Source organism: Carya illinoinensis, chromosome 11 (genome assembly GCF_018687715.1).
Source record: "Carya illinoinensis cultivar Pawnee chromosome 11, C.illinoinensisPawnee_v1, whole genome shotgun sequence".
NCBI classification, from domain to species: domain Eukaryota; kingdom Viridiplantae; phylum Streptophyta; class Magnoliopsida; order Fagales; family Juglandaceae; genus Carya; species Carya illinoinensis.
This window is the reverse complement of record NC_056762.1, coordinates 19346687-19363484: the sequence shown is the minus strand read 5'-3', so window position 1 is coordinate 19363484 and position 16798 is coordinate 19346687. Positions and strand designations below refer to the sequence as shown.

Below are 16798 nucleotides of genomic sequence, written 5' to 3'. Positions count from 1 at the left end.
TTACGACCTAGCCGCACCCTGCCTATCCCATGCCAACCGGCGATCTGATCGATACCCATTGCTACGCGATGGGGTCGGTGCGATTTTCCTAAAAATCCATTCCCTGGTTCTCGTTCCGGTCCATCCGACCAGAGATGCGGTAAAAATTAAAAGGGGGGGTGCAACACGAGGACTTCCCAGGAGGTCACCCATCCTAGTACTACTCTCGCCCAAGCACGCTTAACTGCGGAGTTCTGATGGGATCCGGTGCATTAGTGCTGGTATGATCGCACCCATCATGCTACCAGCGAAAAACTAATATAATCCTATTACGACCTAGCCGCACCCTGCCTATCCCATGCCAACTGGCGATCTGATTGATAGCGATGGGGTCGGTGCGATTTTCCTAAGAATCCATTGCCCGGTTGTCGTTCCGGTCCATCCGACCGGAGATGCGGTAAAAATAAAAAGGGGGGGTGCAACACGAGGACTTCCCAGGAGGTCACCCATCCTAGTACTACTCTCGCCCAAGCACGCTTAACTGCGGAGTTCTGATGGGATCCGGTGCATTAGTGCTGGTAGGATCGCACCCATCATGCTACCAGCGAAAAACTAATATAATCCTATTACGACCTAGCCGCACCATGCCTATCCCATGCCAACCGGCGATCTGACCGATACCCATTGCTACGCGATGGGGTCGGTGCGATTTTCCTAAAAATCCATTCCCTGGTTCTCGTTCCGGTCCATCCGACCAGAGATGCGGTAAAAATTAAAAGGGGGGGTGCAACACGAGGACTTCCCAGGAGGTCACCCATCCTAGTACTACTCTCGCCCAAGCACGCTTAACTGCGGAGTTCTGATGGGATCCGGTGCATTAGTGCTGCTATGATCGCACCCATCATGCTACCAGCGAAAAACTAATATAATCCTATTACGACCTAGCCGCACCATGCCTATCCCATGCCAACCGGCGATCTGACCGATACCCATTGCTACGCGATGGGGTCGGTGCGATTTTCCTAAAAATCCATTCCCTGGTTCTCGTTCCGGTCCATCCGACCAGAGATGCGGTAAAAATTAAAAGGGGGGTTGCAACACGAGGACTTCCCAGGAGGTCACCCATCCTAGTACTACTCTCGCCCAAGCACGCTTAACTGCGGAGTTCTGATGGGATCCGGTGCATTAGTGCTGGTATGATCGCACCCATCATGCTACCAGCGAAAAACTAATATAATCCTATTACGACCAAGCCGCACCCTGCCTATCCCATGCCAACCGGCGATCTGATTGATAGCGATGGGGTCGGTGCGATTTTCCTAAGAATCCATTGCCCGGTTGTCGTTCCGGTCCATCCGACCGGAGATGCGGTAAAAATAAAAAGGGGGGGTGCAACACGAGGACTTCCCAGGAGGTCACCCATCCTAGTACTACTCTCGCCCAAGCACGCTTAACTGCGGAGTTCTGATGGGATCCGGTGCATTAGTGCTGGTATGATCGCACCCATCATGCTACCAGCGAAAAACTAATATAATCCTATTACGACCTAGCCGCACCCTGCCTATCTCATGCCAACCGGCGATCTGACCGATACCCATTGCTACGCGATGGGGTCGGTGCGATTTTCCTAAAAATCCATTCCCTGGTTCTCGTTCCGGTCCATCCGACCAGAGATGCGGTAAAAATTAAAAGGGGGGGTGCAACACGAGGACTTCCCAGGAGGTCACCCATCCTAGTACTACTCTCGCCCAAGCACGCTTAACTGCGGAGTTCTGATGGGATCCGGTGCATTAGTGCTGGTATGATCGCACCCATCATGCTACCAGCGAAAAACTAATATAATCCTATTACGACCTAGCCGCACCCTGCCTATCCCATGCCAACTGGCGATCTGATTGATAGCGATGGGGTCGGTGCGATTTTCCTAAGAATCCATTGCCCGGTTGTCGTTCCGGTCCATCCGACCGGAGATGCGGTAAAAATAAAAAGGGGGGGTGCAACACGAGGACTTCCCAGGAGGTCACCCATCCTAGTACTACTCTCGCCCAAGCACGCTTAACTGCGGAGTTCTGATGGGATCCGGTGCATTAGTGCTGGTATGATCGCACCCATCATGCTACCAGCGAAAAACTAATATAATCCTATTACGACCTAGCCGCACCATGCCTATCCCATGCCAACCGGCGATCTGATCGATACCCATTGCTACGCGATGGGGTCGGTGCGATTTTCCTAAGAATCCATTGCCCGGTTGTCGTTCCGGTCCATCCGACCGGAGATGCGGTAAAAATAAAAAGGGGGGGTGCAACACGAGGACTTCCCAGGAGGTCACCCATCCTAGTACTACTCTCGCCCAAGCACGCTTAACTGCGGAGTTCTGATGGGATCCGGTGCATTAGTGCTGGTATGATCGCACCCATCATGCTACCAGCGAAAAACTAATATAATCCTATTACGGCCTAGCCGCACCATGCCTATCCCATGCCAACCGGCGATCTGATCGATACCCATTGCTACGCGATGGGGTCGGTGCGATTTTCCTAAGAATCCATTGCCCGGTTGTCGTTCCGGTCCATCCGACCGGAGATGCGGTAAAAATAAAAAGGGGGGGTGCAACACGAGGACTTCCCAGGAGGTCACCCATCCTAGTACTACTCTCGCCCAAGCACGCTTAACTGCGGAGTTCTGATGGGATCCGGTGCATTAGTGCTGGTATGATCGCACCCATCATGCTACCAGCGAAAAACTAATATAATCCTATTACGACCTAGCCGCACCCTGCCTATCTCATGCCAACCGGCGATCTGACAGATACCCATTGCTACGCGATGGGGTCGGTGCGATTTTCCTAAAAATCCATTCCCTGGTTCTCGTTCCGGTCCATCCGACCAGAGATGCGGTAAAAATTAAAAGGGGGGGTGCAACACGAGGACTTCCCAGGAGGTCACCCATCCTAGTACTACTCTCGCCCAAGCACGCTTAACTGCGGAGTTCTGATGGGATCCGGTGCATTAGTGCTGGTATGATCGCACCCATCATGCTACCAGCGAAAAACTAATATAATCCTATTACGACCTAGCCGCACCCTGCCTATCCCATGCCAACTGGCGATCTGATTGATAGCGATGGGGTCGGTGCGATTTTCCTAAGAATCCATTGCCCGGTTGTCGTTCCGGTCCATCCGACCGGAGATGCGGTAAAAATAAAAAGGGGGGGTGCAACACGAGGACTTCCCAGGAGGTCACCCATCCTAGTACTACTCTCGCCCAAGCACGCTTAACTGCGGAGTTCTGATGGGATCCGGTGCATTAGTGCTGGTATGATCGCACCCATCATGCTACCAGCGAAAAACTAATATAATCCTATTACGACCTAGCCGCACCATGCCTATCCCATGCCAACCGGCGATCTGATCGATACCCATTGCTACGCGATGGGGTCGGTGCGATTTTCCTAAGAATCCATTGCCCGGTTGTCGTTCCGGTCCATCCGACCGGAGATGCGGTAAAAATAAAAAGGGGGGGTGCAACACGAGGACTTCCCAGGAGGTCACCCATCCTAGTACTACTCTCGCCCAAGCACGCTTAACTGCGGAGTTCTGATGGGATCCGGTGCATTAGTGCTGGTAGGATCGCACCCATCATGCTACCAGCGAAAAACTAATATAATCCTATTACGACCTAGCCGCACCCTGCCTATCCCATGCCAACCGGCGATCTGATCGATACCCATTGCTACGCGATGGGGTCGGTGCGATTTTCCTAAGAATCCATTGCCCGGTTCTCGTTCTGGTCCATCCGACCGGAGATGCGGTAAAAATAAAAAAGGGGGGTGCAACACGAGGACTTCCCAGGAGGTCACCCATCCTAGTACTACTCTCGCCCAAGCACGCTTAACTGCGGAGTTCTGATGGGATCCGGTGCATTAGTGCTGGTATGATCGCACCCATCATGCTACCAGCGAAAAACTAATATAATCCTATTACGACCTAGCCGCACCCTGCCTATCCCATGCCAACCGGCGATCTGATCGATACCCATTGCTACGCGATGGGGTCGGTGCGATTTTCCTAAAAATCCATTCCCTGGTTCTCGTTCCGGTCCATCCGACCAGAGATGCGGTAAAAATTAAAAGGGGGGGTGCAACACGAGGACTTCCCAGGAGGTCACCCATCCTAGTACTACTCTCGCCCAAGCACGCTTAACTGCGGAGTTCTGATGGGATCCGGTGCATTAGTGCTGGTATGATCGCACCCATCATGCTACCAGCGAAAAACTAATATAATCCTATTACGACCTAGCCGCACCCTGCCTATCCCATGCCAACTGGCGATCTGATTGATAGCGATGGGGTCGGTGCGATTTTCCTAAGAATCCATTGCCCGGTTGTCGTTCCGGTCCATCCGACCGGAGATGCGGTAAAAATAAAAAGGGGGGGTGCAACACGAGGACTTCCCAGGAGGTCACCCATCCTAGTACTACTCTCGCCCAAGCACGCTTAACTGCGGAGTTCTGATGGGATCCGGTGCATTAGTGCTGGTAGGATCGCACCCATCATGCTACCAGCGAAAAACTAATATAATCCTATTACGACCTAGCCGCACCATGCCTATCCCATGCCAACCGGCGATCTGACCGATACCCATTGCTACGCGATGGGGTCGGTGCGATTTTCCTAAAAATCCATTCCCTGGTTCTCGTTCCGGTCCATCCGACCGGAGATGCGGTAAAAATAAAAAAGGGGGGTGCAACACGAGGACTTCCCAGGAGGTCACCCATCCTAGTACTACTCTCGCCCAAGCACGCTTAACTGCGGAGTTCTGATGGGATCCGGTGCATTAGTGCTGGTATGATCGCACCCATCATGCTACCAGCGAAAAACTAATATAATCCTATTACGACCTAGCCGCACCCTGCCTATCCCATGCCAACCGGCGATCTGATCGATACCCATTGCTACGCGATGGGGTCGGTGCGATTTTCCTAAAAATCCATTCCCTGGTTCTCGTTCCGGTCCATCCGACCAGAGATGCGGTAAAAATTAAAAGGGGGGGTGCAACACGAGGACTTCCCAGGAGGTCACCCATCCTAGTACTACTCTCGCCCAAGCACGCTTAACTGCGGAGTTCTGATGGGATCCGGTGCATTAGTGCTGGTATGATCGCACCCATCATGCTACCAGCGAAAAACTAATATAATCCTATTACGACCTAGCCGCACCCTGCCTATCCCATGCCAACTGGCGATCTGATTGATAGCGATGGGGTCGGTGCGATTTTCCTAAGAATCCATTGCCCGGTTGTCGTTCCGGTCCATCCGACCGGAGATGCGGTAAAAATAAAAAGGGGGGGTGCAACACGAGGACTTCCCAGGAGGTCACCCATCCTAGTACTACTCTCGCCCAAGCACGCTTAACTGCGGAGTTCTGATGGGATCCGGTGCATTAGTGCTGGTAGGATCGCACCCATCATGCTACCAGCGAAAAACTAATATAATCCTATTACGACCTAGCCGCACCATGCCTATCCCATGCCAACCGGCGATCTGACCGATACCCATTGCTACGCGATGGGGTCGGTGCGATTTTCCTAAAAATCCATTCCCTGGTTCTCGTTCCGGTCCATCCGACCAGAGATGCGGTAAAAATTAAAAGGGGGGGTGCAACACGAGGACTTCCCAGGAGGTCACCCATCCTAGTACTACTCTCGCCCAAGCACGCTTAACTGCGGAGTTCTGATGGGATCCGGTGCATTAGTGCTGCTATGATCGCACCCATCATGCTACCAGCGAAAAACTAATATAATCCTATTACGACCTAGCCGCACCATGCCTATCCCATGCCAACCGGCGATCTGACCGATACCCATTGCTACGCGATGGGGTCGGTGCGATTTTCCTAAAAATCCATTCCCTGGTTCTCGTTCCGGTCCATCCGACCAGAGATGCGGTAAAAATTAAAAGGGGGGTTGCAACACGAGGACTTCCCAGGAGGTCACCCATCCTAGTACTACTCTCGCCCAAGCACGCTTAACTGCGGAGTTCTGATGGGATCCGGTGCATTAGTGCTGGTATGATCGCACCCATCATGCTACCAGCGAAAAACTAATATAATCCTATTACGACCAAGCCGCACCCTGCCTATCCCATGCCAACCGGCGATCTGATTGATAGCGATGGGGTCGGTGCGATTTTCCTAAGAATCCATTGCCCGGTTGTCGTTCCGGTCCATCCGACCGGAGATGCGGTAAAAATAAAAAGGGGGGGTGCAACACGAGGACTTCCCAGGAGGTCACCCATCCTAGTACTACTCTCGCCCAAGCACGCTTAACTGCGGAGTTCTGATGGGATCCGGTGCATTAGTGCTGGTAGGATCGCACCCATCATGCTACCAGCGAAAAACTAATATAATCCTATTACGACCTAGCCGCACCATGCCTATCCCATGCCAACCGGCGATCTGACCGATACCCATTGCTACGCGATGGGGTCGGTGCGATTTTCCTAAAAATCCATTCCCTGGTTCTCGTTCCGGTCCATCCGACCAGAGATGCGGTAAAAATTAAAAGGGGGGGTGCAACACGAGGACTTCCCAGGAGGTCACCCATCCTAGTACTACTCTCGCCCAAGCACGCTTAACTGCGGAGTTCTGATGGGATCCGGTGCATTAGTGCTGGTATGATCGCACCCATCATGCTACCAGCGAAAAACTAATATAATCCTATTACGACCTAGCCGCACCCTGCCTATCCCATGCCAACTGGCGATCTGATTGATAGCGATGGGGTCGGTGCGATTTTCCTAAGAATCCATTGCCCGGTTGTCGTTCCGGTCCATCCGACCGGAGATGCGGTAAAAATAAAAAGGGGGGGTGCAACACGAGGACTTCCCAGGAGGTCACCCATCCTAGTACTACTCTCGCCCAAGCACGCTTAACTGCGGAGTTCTGATGGGATCCGGTGCATTAGTGCTGGTAGGATCGCACCCATCATGCTACCAGCGAAAAACTAATATAATCCTATTACGACCTAGCCGCACCATGCCTATCCCATGCCAACCGGCGATCTGACCGATACCCATTGCTACGCGATGGGGTCGGTGCGATTTTCCTAAAAATCCATTCCCTGGTTCTCGTTCCGGTCCATCCGACCGGAGATGCGGTAAAAATAAAAAAGGGGGGTGCAACACGAGGACTTCCCAGGAGGTCACCCATCCTAGTACTACTCTCGCCCAAGCACGCTTAACTGCGGAGTTCTGATGGGATCCGGTGCATTAGTGCTGGTATGATCGCACCCATCATGCTACCAGCGAAAAACTAATATAATCCTATTACGACCTAGCCGCACCCTGCCTATCCCATGCCAACCGGCGATCTGATCGATACCCATTGCTACGCGATGGGGTCGGTGCGATTTTCCTAAAAATCCATTCCCTGGTTCTCGTTCCGGTCCATCCGACCAGAGATGCGGTAAAAATTAAAAGGGGGGGTGCAACACGAGGACTTCCCAGGAGGTCACCCATCCTAGTACTACTCTCGCCCAAGCACGCTTAACTGCGGAGTTCTGATGGGATCCGGTGCATTAGTGCTGGTATGATCGCACCCATCATGCTACCAGCGAAAAACTAATATAATCCTATTACGACCTAGCCGCACCCTGCCTATCCCATGCCAACTGGCGATCTGATTGATAGCGATGGGGTCGGTGCGATTTTCCTAAGAATCCATTGCCCGGTTGTCGTTCCGGTCCATCCGACCGGAGATGCGGTAAAAATAAAAAGGGGGGGTGCAACACGAGGACTTCCCAGGAGGTCACCCATCCTAGTACTACTCTCGCCCAAGCACGCTTAACTGCGGAGTTCTGATGGGATCCGGTGCATTAGTGCTGGTAGGATCGCACCCATCATGCTACCAGCGAAAAACTAATATAATCCTATTACGACCTAGCCGCACCATGCCTATCCCATGCCAACCGGCGATCTGACCGATACCCATTGCTACGCGATGGGGTCGGTGCGATTTTCCTAAAAATCCATTCCCTGGTTCTCGTTCCGGTCCATCCGACCAGAGATGCGGTAAAAATTAAAAGGGGGGGTGCAACACGAGGACTTCCCAGGAGGTCACCCATCCTAGTACTACTCTCGCCCAAGCACGCTTAACTGCGGAGTTCTGATGGGATCCGGTGCATTAGTGCTGCTATGATCGCACCCATCATGCTACCAGCGAAAAACTAATATAATCCTATTACGACCTAGCCGCACCATGCCTATCCCATGCCAACCGGCGATCTGACCGATACCCATTGCTACGCGATGGGGTCGGTGCGATTTTCCTAAAAATCCATTCCCTGGTTCTCGTTCCGGTCCATCCGACCAGAGATGCGGTAAAAATTAAAAGGGGGGTTGCAACACGAGGACTTCCCAGGAGGTCACCCATCCTAGTACTACTCTCGCCCAAGCACGCTTAACTGCGGAGTTCTGATGGGATCCGGTGCATTAGTGCTGGTATGATCGCACCCATCATGCTACCAGCGAAAAACTAATATAATCCTATTACGACCAAGCCGCACCCTGCCTATCCCATGCCAACCGGCGATCTGATTGATAGCGATGGGGTCGGTGCGATTTTCCTAAGAATCCATTGCCCGGTTGTCGTTCCGGTCCATCCGACCGGAGATGCGGTAAAAATAAAAAGGGGGGGTGCAACACGAGGACTTCCCAGGAGGTCACCCATCCTAGTACTACTCTCGCCCAAGCACGCTTAACTGCGGAGTTCTGATGGGATCCGGTGCATTAGTGCTGGTAGGATCGCACCCATCATGCTACCAGCGAAAAACTAATATAATCCTATTACGACCTAGCCGCACCATGCCTATCCCATGCCAACCGGCGATCTGACCGATACCCATTGCTACGCGATGGGGTCGGTGCGATTTTCCTAAAAATCCATTCCCTGGTTCTCGTTCCGGTCCATCCGACCAGAGATGCGGTAAAAATTAAAAGGGGGGGTGCAACACGAGGACTTCCCAGGAGGTCACCCATCCTAGTACTACTCTCGCCCAAGCACGCTTAACTGCGGAGTTCTGATGGGATCCGGTGCATTAGTGCTGCTATGATCGCACCCATCATGCTACCAGCGAAAAACTAATATAATCCTATTACGACCTAGCCGCACCATGCCTATCCCATGCCAACCGGCGATCTGACCGATACCCATTGCTACGCGATGGGGTCGGTGCGATTTTCCTAAAAATCCATTCCCTGGTTCTCGTTCCGGTCCATCCGACCAGAGATGCGGTAAAAATTAAAAGGGGGGTTGCAACACGAGGACTTCCCAGGAGGTCACCCATCCTAGTACTACTCTCGCCCAAGCACGCTTAACTGCGGAGTTCTGATGGGATCCGGTGCATTAGTGCTGGTATGATCGCACCCATCATGCTACCAGCGAAAAACTAATATAATCCTATTACGACCAAGCCGCACCCTGCCTATCCCATGCCAACCGGCGATCTGATTGATAGCGATGGGGTCGGTGCGATTTTCCTAAGAATCCATTGCCCGGTTGTCGTTCCGGTCCATCCGACCGGAGATGCGGTAAAAATAAAAAGGGGGGGTGCAACACGAGGACTTCCCAGGAGGTCACCCATCCTAGTACTACTCTCGCCCAAGCACGCTTAACTGCGGAGTTCTGATGGGATCCGGTGCATTAGTGCTGCTATGATCGCACCCATCATGCTACCAGCGAAAAACTAATATAATCCTATTACGACCTAGCCGCACCATGCCTATCCCATGCCAACCGGCGATCTGATCGATACCCATTGCTACGCGATGGGGTCGGTGCGATTTTCCTAAGAATCCATTGCCCGGTTGTCGTTCCGGTCCATCCGACCGGAGATGCGGTAAAAATAAAAAGGGGGGGTGCAACACGAGGACTTCCCAGGAGGTCACCCATCCTAGTACTACTCTCGCCCAAGCACGCTTAACTGCGGAGTTCTGATGGGATCCGGTGCATTAGTGCTGCTATGATCGCACCCATCATGCTACCAGCGAAAAACTAATATAATCCTATTACGACCTAGCCGCACCATGCCTATCCCATGCCAACCGGCGATCTGATCGATACCCATTGCTACGCGATGGGGTCGGTGCGATTTTCCTAAGAATCCATTGCCCGGTTGTCGTTCCGGTCCATCCGACCGGAGATGCGGTAAAAATAAAAAGGGGGGGTGCAACACGAGGACTTCCCAGGAGGTCACCCATCCTAGTACTACTCTCGCCCAAGCACGCTTAACTGCGGAGTTCTGATGGGATCCGGTGCATTAGTGCTGGTATGATCGCACCCATCATGCTACCAGCGAAAAACTAATATAATCCTATTACGACCTAGCCGCACCCTGCCTATCTCATGCCAACCGGCGATCTGACCGATACCCATTGCTACGCGATGGGGTCGGTGCGATTTTCCTAAAAATCCATTCCCTGGTTCTCGTTCCGGTCCATCCGACCAGAGATGCGGTAAAAATTAAAAGGGGGGGTGCAACACGAGGACTTCCCAGGAGGTCACCCATCCTAGTACTACTCTCGCCCAAGCACGCTTAACTGCGGAGTTCTGATGGGATCCGGTGCATTAGTGCTGGTATGATCGCACCCATCATGCTACCAGCGAAAAACTAATATAATCCTATTACGACCTAGCCGCACCCTGCCTATCCCATGCCAACTGGCGATCTGATTGATAGCGATGGGGTCGGTGCGATTTTCCTAAGAATCCATTGCCCGGTTGTCGTTCCGGTCCATCCGACCGGAGATGCGGTAAAAATAAAAAGGGGGGGTGCAACACGAGGACTTCCCAGGAGGTCACCCATCCTAGTACTACTCTCGCCCAAGCACGCTTAACTGCGGAGTTCTGATGGGATCCGGTGCATTAGTGCTGGTATGATCGCACCCATCATGCTACCAGCGAAAAACTAATATAATCCTATTACGACCTAGCCGCACCAGGCCTATCTCATGCCAACCGGCGATCTGATCGATACCCATCGCTACGCGATGGGGTCGGTGCGATTTTCCTAAGAATCCATTGCCCGGTTGTCGTTCCGGTCCATCCGACCGGAGATGCGGTAAAAATAAAAAGGAGGGGTGCAACACGAGGACTTCCCAGGAGGTCACCCATCCTAGTACTACTCTCGCCCAAGCACGCTTAACTGCGGAGTTCTGATGGGATCCGGTGCATTAGTGCTGGTATGATCGCACCCATCATGCTACCAGCGAAAAACTAATATAATCCTATTACGACCTAGCCGCACCCTGCCTATCCCATGCCAGCCGGCGATCTGATCGATACCCATTGCTACGCGATGGGGTCGGTGCGATTTTCCTAAGAATCCATTGCCCGGTTGTCGTTCCGGTCCATCCGACCGGAGATGCGGTAAAAATAAAAAGGGGGGGTGCAACACGAGGACTTCCCAGGAGGTCACCCATCCTAGTACTACTCTCGCCCAAGCACGCTTAACTGCGGAGTTCTGATGGGATCCGGTGCATTAGTGCTGGTATGATCGCACCCATCATGCTACCAGCGAAAAACTAATATAATCCTATTACGACCTAGCCGCACCCTGCCTATCTCATGCCAACCGGCGATCTGACCGATACCCATTGCTACGCGATGGGGTCGGTGCGATTTTCCTAAAAATCCATTCCCTGGTTCTCGTTCCGGTCCATCCGACCAGAGATGCGGTAAAAATTAAATGGGGGGGTGCAACACGAGGACTTCCCAGGAGGTCACCCATCCTAGTACTACTCTCGCCCAAGCACGCTTAACTGCGGAGTTCTGATGGGATCCGGTGCATTAGTGCTGGTATGATCGCACCCATCATGCTACCAGCGAAAAACTAATATAATCCTATTACGACCTAGCCGCACCCTGCCTATCCCATGCCAACTGGCGATCTGATTGATAGCGATGGGGTCGGTGCGATTTTCCTAAGAATCCATTGCCCGGTTGTCGTTCCGGTCCATCCGACCGGAGATGCGGTAAAAATAAAAAGGGGGGGTGCAACACGAGGACTTCCCAGGAGGTCACCCATCCTAGTACTACTCTCGCCCAAGCACGCTTAACTGCGGAGTTCTGATGGGATCCGGTGCATTAGTGCTGGTATGATCGCACCCATCATGCTACCAGCGAAAAACTAATATAATCCTATTACGACCTAGCCGCACCATGCCTATCCCATGCCAACCGGCGATCTGATCGATACCCATTGCTACGCGATGGGGTCGGTGCGATTTTCCTAAGAATCCATTGCCCGGTTGTCGTTCCGGTCCATCCGACCGGAGATGCGGTAAAAATAAAAAGGGGGGGTGCAACACGAGGACTTCCCAGGAGGTCACCCATCCTAGTACTACTCTCGCCCGAGCACGCTTAACTGCGGAGTTCTGATGGGATCCGGTGCATTAGTGCTGGTATGATCGCACCCATCATGCTACCAGCGAAAAACTAATATAATCCTATTACGGCCTAGCCGCACCATGCCTATCCCATGCCAACCGGCGATCTGATCGATACCCATTGCTACGCGATGGGGTCGGTGCGATTTTCCTAAGAATCCATTGCCCGGTTGTCGTTCCGGTCCATCCGACCGGAGATGCGGTAAAAATAAAAAGGGGGGGGTGCAACACGAGGACTTCCCAGGAGGTCACCCATCCTAGTACTACTCTCGCCCAAGCACGCTTAACTGCGGAGTTCTGATGGGATCCGGTGCATTAGTGCTGGTATGATCGCACCCATCATGCTACCAGCGAAAAACTAATATAATCCTATTACGACCTAGCCGCACCCTGCCTATCTCATGCCAACCGGCGATCTGACAGATACCCATTGCTACGCGATGGGTCGGTGCGATTTTCCTAAAAATCCATTCCCTGGTTCTCGTTCCGGTCCATCCGACCAGAGATGCGGTAAAAATTAAAAGGGGGGGGTGCAACACGAGGACTTCCCAGGAGGTCCCCCATCCTAGTACTACTCTCGCCCAAGCACGCTTAACTGCGGAGTTCTGATGGGATCCGGTGCATTAGTGCTGGTATGATCGCACCCATCATGCTACCAGCGAAAAACTAATATAATCCTATTACGACCTAGCCGCACCCTGCCTATCCCATGCCAACTGGCGATCTGATTGATAGCGATGGGGTCGGTGCGATTTTCCTAAGAATCCATTGCCCGGTTGTCGTTCCGGTCCATCCGACCGGAGATGCGGTAAAAATAAAAAGGGGGGGTGCAACACGAGGACTTCCCAGGAGGTCACCCATCCTAGTACTACTCTCGCCCAAGCACGCTTAACTGCGGAGTTCTGATGGGATCCGGTGCATTAGTGCTGGTATGATCGCACCCATCATGCTACCAGCGAAAAACTAATATAATCCTATTACGACCTAGCCGCACCATGCCTATCCCATGCCAACCGGCGATCTGATCGATACCCATTGCTACGCGATGGGGTCGGTGCGATTTTCCTAAGAATCCATTGCCCGGTTGTCGTTCCGGTCCATCCGACCGGAGATGCGGTAAAAATAAAAAGGGGGGGTGCAACACGAGGACTTCCCAGGAGGTCACCCATCCTAGTACTACTCTCGCCCAAGCACGCTTAACTGCGGAGTTCTGATGGGATCCGGTGCATTAGTGCTGGTAGGATCGCACCCATCATGCTACCAGCGAAAAACTAATATAATCCTATTACGACCTAGCCGCACCCTGCCTATCCCATGCCAGCCGGCGATCTGATCGATACCCATTGCTACGCGATGGGGTCGGTGCGATTTTCCTAAGAATCCATTGCCCGGTTCTCGTTCTGGTCCATCCGACCGGAGATGCGGTAAAAATAAAAAAGGGGGGTGCAACACGAGGACTTCCCAGGAGGTCACCCATCCTAGTACTACTCTCGCCCAAGCACGCTTAACTGCGGAGTTCTGATGGGATCCGGTGCATTAGTGCTGGTATGATCGCACCCATCATGCTACCAGCGAAAAACTAATATAATCCTATTACGACCTAGCCGCACCCTGCCTATCCCATGCCAACCGGCGATCTGATCGATACCCATTGCTACGCGATGGGGTCGGTGCGATTTTCCTAAAAATCCATTCCCTGGTTCTCGTTCCGGTCCATCCGACCAGAGATGCGGTAAAAATTAAAAGGGGGGGTGCAACACGAGGACTTCCCAGGAGGTCCCCCATCCTAGTACTACTCTCGCCCAAGCACGCTTAACTGCGGAGTTCTGATGGGATCCGGTGCATTAGTGCTGGTATGATCGCACCCATCATGCTACCAGTGAAAAACTAATATAATCCTATTACGACCTAGCCGCACCCTGCCTATCCCATGCCAACTGGCGATCTGATTGATAGCGATGGGGTCGGTGCGATTTTCCTAAGAATCCATTGCCCGGTTGTCGTTCCGGTCCATCCGACCGGAGATGCGGTAAAAATAAAAAGGGGGGGTGCAACACGAGGACTTCCCAGGAGGTCACCCATCCTAGTACTACTCTCGCCCAAGCACGCTTAACTGCGGAGTTCTGATGGGATCCGGTGCATTAGTGCTGGTATGATCGCACCCATCATGCCACCAGCGAAAAACTAATATAATCCTATTACGACCTAGCCGCACCATGCCTATCCCATGCCAACCGGCGATCTGATCGATACCCATTGCTACGCGATGGGGTCGGTGCGATTTTCCTAAGAATCCATTGCCCGGTTGTCGTTCCGGTCCATCCGACCGGAGATGCGGTAAAAATAAAAAGGGGGGGTGCAACACGAGGACTTCCCAGGAGGTCACCCATCCTAGTACTACTCTCGCCCAAGCACGCTTAACTGCGGAGTTCTGATGGGATCCGGTGCATTAGTGCTGGTAGGATCGCACCCATCATGCTACCAGCGAAAAACTAATATAATCCTATTACGACCTAGCCGCACCCTGCCTATCCCATGCCAACCGGCGATCTGATCGATACCCATTGCTACGCGATGGGGTCGGTGCGATTTTCCTAAGAATCCATTGCCCGGTTCTCGTTCCGGTCCATCCGACCGGAGATGCGGTAAAAATAAAAAAGGGGGGGTGCAACACGAGGACTTCCCAGGAGGTCACCCATCCTAGTACTACTCTCGCCCAAGCACGCTTAACTGCGGAGTTCTGATGGGATCCGGTGCATTAGTGCTGGTATGATCGCACCCATCATGCTACCAGCGAAAAACTAATATAATCCTATTACGACCTAGCCGCACCCTGCCTATCCCATGCCAACCGGCGATCTGATCGATACCCATTGCTACGCGATGGGGTCGGTGCGATTTTCCTAAAAATCCATTCCCTGGTTCTCGTTCCGGTCCATCCGACCGGAGATGCGGTAAAAATAAAAAAGGGGGGTGCAACACGAGGACTTCCCAGGAGGTCACCCATCCTAGTACTACTCTCGCCCAAGCACGCTTAACTGCGGAGTTCTGATGGGATCCGGTGCATTAGTGCTGGTATGATCGCACCCATCATGCTACCAGCGAAAAACTAATATAATCCTATTACGACCTAGCCGCACCCTGCCTATCCCATGCCAACCGGCGATCTGATCGATACCCATTGCTACGCGATGGGGTCGGTGCGATTTTCCTAAGAATCCATTGCCCGGTTCTCGTTCTGGTCCATCCGACCGGAGATGCGGTAAAAATAAAAAAGGGGGGTGCAACACGAGTACTTCCCAGGAGGTCACCCATCCTAGTACTACTCTCGCCCAAGCACGCTTAACTGCGGAGTTCTGATGGGATCCGGTGCATTAGTGCTGGTATGATCGCACCCATCATGCTACCAGCGAAAAACTAATATAATCCTATTACGACCTAGCCGCACCCTGCCTATCCCATGCCAACCGGCGATCTGATCGATACCCATTGCTACGCGATGGGGTCGGTGCGATTTTCCTAAAAATCCATTCCCTGGTTCTCGTTCCGGTCCATCCGACCAGAGATGCGGTAAAAATTAAAAGGGGGGGTGTAACACGAGGACTTCCCAGGAGGTCACCCATCCTAGTACTACTCTCGCCCAAGCACGCTTAACTGCGGAGTTCTGATGGGATCCGGTGCATTAGTGCTGGTATGATCGCACCCATCATGCTACCAGCGAAAAACTAATATAATCCTATTACGACCTAGCCGCACCCTGCCTATCCCATGCCAACTGGCGATCTGATTGATAGCGATGGGGTCGGTGCGATTTTCCTAAGAATCCATTGCCCGGTTGTCGTTCCGGTCCATCCGACCGGAGATGCGGTAAAAATAAAAAGGGGGGGTGCAACACGAGGACTTCCCAGGAGGTCACCCATCCTAGTACTACTCTCGCCCAAGCACGCTTAACTGCGGAGTTCTGATGGGATCCGGTGCATTAGTGCTGGTAGGATCGCACCCATCATGCTACCAGCGAAAAACTAATATAATCCTATTACGACCTAGCCGCACCATGCCTATCCCATGCCAACCGGCGATCTGACCGATACCCATTGCTACGCGATGGGGTCGGTGCGATTTTCCTAAAAATCCATTCCCTGGTTCTCGTTCCGGTCCATCCGACCGGAGATGCGGTAAAAATAAAAAAGGGGGGTGCAACACGAGGACTTCCCAGGAGGTCACCCATCCTAGTACTACTCTCGCCCAAGCACGCTTAACTGCGGAGTTCTGATGGGATCCGGTGCATTAGTGCTGGTATGATCGCACCCATCATGCTACCAGCGAAAAACTAATATAATCCTATTACGACCTAGCCGCACCATGCCTATCCCATG

General features: G+C 52.6%; 55 non-coding genes across 55 annotated transcripts; all 55 read right to left on the bottom strand.

Annotated features, from left to right (window-relative positions):
* Positions 1-155: 155 nt before the first annotated feature.
* LOC122285727 lies at positions 156-274 on the bottom strand. The gene has a single exon (XR_006233080.1). It is a non-coding gene; the product is annotated as a 5S ribosomal RNA (ribosomal RNA).
* A 178-nt stretch (positions 275-452) lies between these two features.
* On the bottom strand, positions 453-571 carry LOC122287942. Its single transcript, XR_006235222.1, has one exon. It is a non-coding gene; the product is annotated as a 5S ribosomal RNA (ribosomal RNA).
* Positions 572-760: 189 nt separating this feature from the next.
* LOC122288360 lies at positions 761-879 on the bottom strand. The gene has a single exon (XR_006235624.1). It is a non-coding gene; the product is annotated as a 5S ribosomal RNA (ribosomal RNA).
* Positions 880-1068: 189 nt separating this feature from the next.
* Positions 1069-1187, bottom strand: LOC122287612. Its single transcript, XR_006234902.1, has one exon. It is a non-coding gene; the product is annotated as a 5S ribosomal RNA (ribosomal RNA).
* Positions 1188-1365: 178 nt separating this feature from the next.
* Positions 1366-1484, bottom strand: LOC122285726. Its single transcript, XR_006233079.1, has one exon. It is a non-coding gene; the product is annotated as a 5S ribosomal RNA (ribosomal RNA).
* Positions 1485-1673: 189 nt separating this feature from the next.
* On the bottom strand, positions 1674-1792 carry LOC122285725. The gene has a single exon (XR_006233078.1). It is a non-coding gene; the product is annotated as a 5S ribosomal RNA (ribosomal RNA).
* A 178-nt stretch (positions 1793-1970) lies between these two features.
* On the bottom strand, positions 1971-2089 carry LOC122285723. Its single transcript, XR_006233077.1, has one exon. It is a non-coding gene; the product is annotated as a 5S ribosomal RNA (ribosomal RNA).
* Positions 2090-2278: 189 nt separating this feature from the next.
* Positions 2279-2397, bottom strand: LOC122285722. Its single transcript, XR_006233076.1, has one exon. It is a non-coding gene; the product is annotated as a 5S ribosomal RNA (ribosomal RNA).
* Positions 2398-2586: 189 nt separating this feature from the next.
* On the bottom strand, positions 2587-2705 carry LOC122285721. The gene has a single exon (XR_006233075.1). It is a non-coding gene; the product is annotated as a 5S ribosomal RNA (ribosomal RNA).
* Positions 2706-2894: 189 nt separating this feature from the next.
* Positions 2895-3013, bottom strand: LOC122285719. Its single transcript, XR_006233073.1, has one exon. It is a non-coding gene; the product is annotated as a 5S ribosomal RNA (ribosomal RNA).
* Positions 3014-3191: 178 nt separating this feature from the next.
* On the bottom strand, positions 3192-3310 carry LOC122285718. The gene has a single exon (XR_006233072.1). It is a non-coding gene; the product is annotated as a 5S ribosomal RNA (ribosomal RNA).
* Positions 3311-3499: 189 nt separating this feature from the next.
* LOC122287941 lies at positions 3500-3618 on the bottom strand. Its single transcript, XR_006235221.1, has one exon. It is a non-coding gene; the product is annotated as a 5S ribosomal RNA (ribosomal RNA).
* Positions 3619-3807: 189 nt separating this feature from the next.
* On the bottom strand, positions 3808-3926 carry LOC122285717. Its single transcript, XR_006233071.1, has one exon. It is a non-coding gene; the product is annotated as a 5S ribosomal RNA (ribosomal RNA).
* Positions 3927-4115: 189 nt separating this feature from the next.
* Positions 4116-4234, bottom strand: LOC122285716. The gene has a single exon (XR_006233070.1). It is a non-coding gene; the product is annotated as a 5S ribosomal RNA (ribosomal RNA).
* Positions 4235-4412: 178 nt separating this feature from the next.
* Positions 4413-4531, bottom strand: LOC122287940. The gene has a single exon (XR_006235220.1). It is a non-coding gene; the product is annotated as a 5S ribosomal RNA (ribosomal RNA).
* A 189-nt stretch (positions 4532-4720) lies between these two features.
* LOC122285715 lies at positions 4721-4839 on the bottom strand. The gene has a single exon (XR_006233069.1). It is a non-coding gene; the product is annotated as a 5S ribosomal RNA (ribosomal RNA).
* A 189-nt stretch (positions 4840-5028) lies between these two features.
* On the bottom strand, positions 5029-5147 carry LOC122285714. The gene has a single exon (XR_006233068.1). It is a non-coding gene; the product is annotated as a 5S ribosomal RNA (ribosomal RNA).
* Positions 5148-5325: 178 nt separating this feature from the next.
* Positions 5326-5444, bottom strand: LOC122287939. Its single transcript, XR_006235219.1, has one exon. It is a non-coding gene; the product is annotated as a 5S ribosomal RNA (ribosomal RNA).
* A 189-nt stretch (positions 5445-5633) lies between these two features.
* LOC122288358 lies at positions 5634-5752 on the bottom strand. Its single transcript, XR_006235623.1, has one exon. It is a non-coding gene; the product is annotated as a 5S ribosomal RNA (ribosomal RNA).
* Positions 5753-5941: 189 nt separating this feature from the next.
* On the bottom strand, positions 5942-6060 carry LOC122287611. The gene has a single exon (XR_006234901.1). It is a non-coding gene; the product is annotated as a 5S ribosomal RNA (ribosomal RNA).
* Positions 6061-6238: 178 nt separating this feature from the next.
* LOC122287937 lies at positions 6239-6357 on the bottom strand. The gene has a single exon (XR_006235217.1). It is a non-coding gene; the product is annotated as a 5S ribosomal RNA (ribosomal RNA).
* Positions 6358-6546: 189 nt separating this feature from the next.
* On the bottom strand, positions 6547-6665 carry LOC122285713. The gene has a single exon (XR_006233067.1). It is a non-coding gene; the product is annotated as a 5S ribosomal RNA (ribosomal RNA).
* Positions 6666-6843: 178 nt separating this feature from the next.
* On the bottom strand, positions 6844-6962 carry LOC122287936. The gene has a single exon (XR_006235216.1). It is a non-coding gene; the product is annotated as a 5S ribosomal RNA (ribosomal RNA).
* Positions 6963-7151: 189 nt separating this feature from the next.
* Positions 7152-7270, bottom strand: LOC122285712. The gene has a single exon (XR_006233066.1). It is a non-coding gene; the product is annotated as a 5S ribosomal RNA (ribosomal RNA).
* A 189-nt stretch (positions 7271-7459) lies between these two features.
* On the bottom strand, positions 7460-7578 carry LOC122285711. Its single transcript, XR_006233065.1, has one exon. It is a non-coding gene; the product is annotated as a 5S ribosomal RNA (ribosomal RNA).
* Positions 7579-7756: 178 nt separating this feature from the next.
* On the bottom strand, positions 7757-7875 carry LOC122287935. The gene has a single exon (XR_006235215.1). It is a non-coding gene; the product is annotated as a 5S ribosomal RNA (ribosomal RNA).
* A 189-nt stretch (positions 7876-8064) lies between these two features.
* On the bottom strand, positions 8065-8183 carry LOC122288356. The gene has a single exon (XR_006235621.1). It is a non-coding gene; the product is annotated as a 5S ribosomal RNA (ribosomal RNA).
* A 189-nt stretch (positions 8184-8372) lies between these two features.
* On the bottom strand, positions 8373-8491 carry LOC122287610. The gene has a single exon (XR_006234900.1). It is a non-coding gene; the product is annotated as a 5S ribosomal RNA (ribosomal RNA).
* Positions 8492-8669: 178 nt separating this feature from the next.
* On the bottom strand, positions 8670-8788 carry LOC122287934. The gene has a single exon (XR_006235214.1). It is a non-coding gene; the product is annotated as a 5S ribosomal RNA (ribosomal RNA).
* Positions 8789-8977: 189 nt separating this feature from the next.
* Positions 8978-9096, bottom strand: LOC122288355. Its single transcript, XR_006235620.1, has one exon. It is a non-coding gene; the product is annotated as a 5S ribosomal RNA (ribosomal RNA).
* A 189-nt stretch (positions 9097-9285) lies between these two features.
* LOC122287609 lies at positions 9286-9404 on the bottom strand. Its single transcript, XR_006234899.1, has one exon. It is a non-coding gene; the product is annotated as a 5S ribosomal RNA (ribosomal RNA).
* Positions 9405-9582: 178 nt separating this feature from the next.
* Positions 9583-9701, bottom strand: LOC122288354. The gene has a single exon (XR_006235619.1). It is a non-coding gene; the product is annotated as a 5S ribosomal RNA (ribosomal RNA).
* Positions 9702-9890: 189 nt separating this feature from the next.
* LOC122288353 lies at positions 9891-10009 on the bottom strand. The gene has a single exon (XR_006235618.1). It is a non-coding gene; the product is annotated as a 5S ribosomal RNA (ribosomal RNA).
* Positions 10010-10198: 189 nt separating this feature from the next.
* Positions 10199-10317, bottom strand: LOC122285710. Its single transcript, XR_006233064.1, has one exon. It is a non-coding gene; the product is annotated as a 5S ribosomal RNA (ribosomal RNA).
* A 189-nt stretch (positions 10318-10506) lies between these two features.
* Positions 10507-10625, bottom strand: LOC122285707. The gene has a single exon (XR_006233062.1). It is a non-coding gene; the product is annotated as a 5S ribosomal RNA (ribosomal RNA).
* A 178-nt stretch (positions 10626-10803) lies between these two features.
* Positions 10804-10922, bottom strand: LOC122285706. The gene has a single exon (XR_006233061.1). It is a non-coding gene; the product is annotated as a 5S ribosomal RNA (ribosomal RNA).
* Positions 10923-11111: 189 nt separating this feature from the next.
* Positions 11112-11230, bottom strand: LOC122285705. The gene has a single exon (XR_006233060.1). It is a non-coding gene; the product is annotated as a 5S ribosomal RNA (ribosomal RNA).
* A 189-nt stretch (positions 11231-11419) lies between these two features.
* LOC122285704 lies at positions 11420-11538 on the bottom strand. The gene has a single exon (XR_006233059.1). It is a non-coding gene; the product is annotated as a 5S ribosomal RNA (ribosomal RNA).
* A 189-nt stretch (positions 11539-11727) lies between these two features.
* On the bottom strand, positions 11728-11846 carry LOC122285703. Its single transcript, XR_006233058.1, has one exon. It is a non-coding gene; the product is annotated as a 5S ribosomal RNA (ribosomal RNA).
* Positions 11847-12024: 178 nt separating this feature from the next.
* On the bottom strand, positions 12025-12143 carry LOC122285701. The gene has a single exon (XR_006233056.1). It is a non-coding gene; the product is annotated as a 5S ribosomal RNA (ribosomal RNA).
* A 189-nt stretch (positions 12144-12332) lies between these two features.
* On the bottom strand, positions 12333-12451 carry LOC122287208. The gene has a single exon (XR_006234511.1). It is a non-coding gene; the product is annotated as a 5S ribosomal RNA (ribosomal RNA).
* A 190-nt stretch (positions 12452-12641) lies between these two features.
* On the bottom strand, positions 12642-12760 carry LOC122285700. Its single transcript, XR_006233055.1, has one exon. It is a non-coding gene; the product is annotated as a 5S ribosomal RNA (ribosomal RNA).
* Positions 12761-12949: 189 nt separating this feature from the next.
* Positions 12950-13068, bottom strand: LOC122287222. Its single transcript, XR_006234524.1, has one exon. It is a non-coding gene; the product is annotated as a 5S ribosomal RNA (ribosomal RNA).
* A 178-nt stretch (positions 13069-13246) lies between these two features.
* LOC122285699 lies at positions 13247-13365 on the bottom strand. The gene has a single exon (XR_006233054.1). It is a non-coding gene; the product is annotated as a 5S ribosomal RNA (ribosomal RNA).
* Positions 13366-13554: 189 nt separating this feature from the next.
* LOC122287933 lies at positions 13555-13673 on the bottom strand. The gene has a single exon (XR_006235213.1). It is a non-coding gene; the product is annotated as a 5S ribosomal RNA (ribosomal RNA).
* A 189-nt stretch (positions 13674-13862) lies between these two features.
* Positions 13863-13981, bottom strand: LOC122285698. The gene has a single exon (XR_006233053.1). It is a non-coding gene; the product is annotated as a 5S ribosomal RNA (ribosomal RNA).
* A 189-nt stretch (positions 13982-14170) lies between these two features.
* On the bottom strand, positions 14171-14289 carry LOC122287221. The gene has a single exon (XR_006234523.1). It is a non-coding gene; the product is annotated as a 5S ribosomal RNA (ribosomal RNA).
* A 178-nt stretch (positions 14290-14467) lies between these two features.
* On the bottom strand, positions 14468-14586 carry LOC122285697. The gene has a single exon (XR_006233052.1). It is a non-coding gene; the product is annotated as a 5S ribosomal RNA (ribosomal RNA).
* Positions 14587-14775: 189 nt separating this feature from the next.
* LOC122287932 lies at positions 14776-14894 on the bottom strand. Its single transcript, XR_006235212.1, has one exon. It is a non-coding gene; the product is annotated as a 5S ribosomal RNA (ribosomal RNA).
* Positions 14895-15084: 190 nt separating this feature from the next.
* On the bottom strand, positions 15085-15203 carry LOC122285695. Its single transcript, XR_006233050.1, has one exon. It is a non-coding gene; the product is annotated as a 5S ribosomal RNA (ribosomal RNA).
* Positions 15204-15392: 189 nt separating this feature from the next.
* LOC122285694 lies at positions 15393-15511 on the bottom strand. Its single transcript, XR_006233049.1, has one exon. It is a non-coding gene; the product is annotated as a 5S ribosomal RNA (ribosomal RNA).
* A 189-nt stretch (positions 15512-15700) lies between these two features.
* Positions 15701-15819, bottom strand: LOC122287274. The gene has a single exon (XR_006234575.1). It is a non-coding gene; the product is annotated as a 5S ribosomal RNA (ribosomal RNA).
* A 189-nt stretch (positions 15820-16008) lies between these two features.
* Positions 16009-16127, bottom strand: LOC122288058. Its single transcript, XR_006235335.1, has one exon. It is a non-coding gene; the product is annotated as a 5S ribosomal RNA (ribosomal RNA).
* A 178-nt stretch (positions 16128-16305) lies between these two features.
* LOC122287931 lies at positions 16306-16424 on the bottom strand. The gene has a single exon (XR_006235211.1). It is a non-coding gene; the product is annotated as a 5S ribosomal RNA (ribosomal RNA).
* Positions 16425-16613: 189 nt separating this feature from the next.
* LOC122285693 lies at positions 16614-16732 on the bottom strand. The gene has a single exon (XR_006233048.1). It is a non-coding gene; the product is annotated as a 5S ribosomal RNA (ribosomal RNA).
* Positions 16733-16798: the final 66 nt, after the last annotated feature.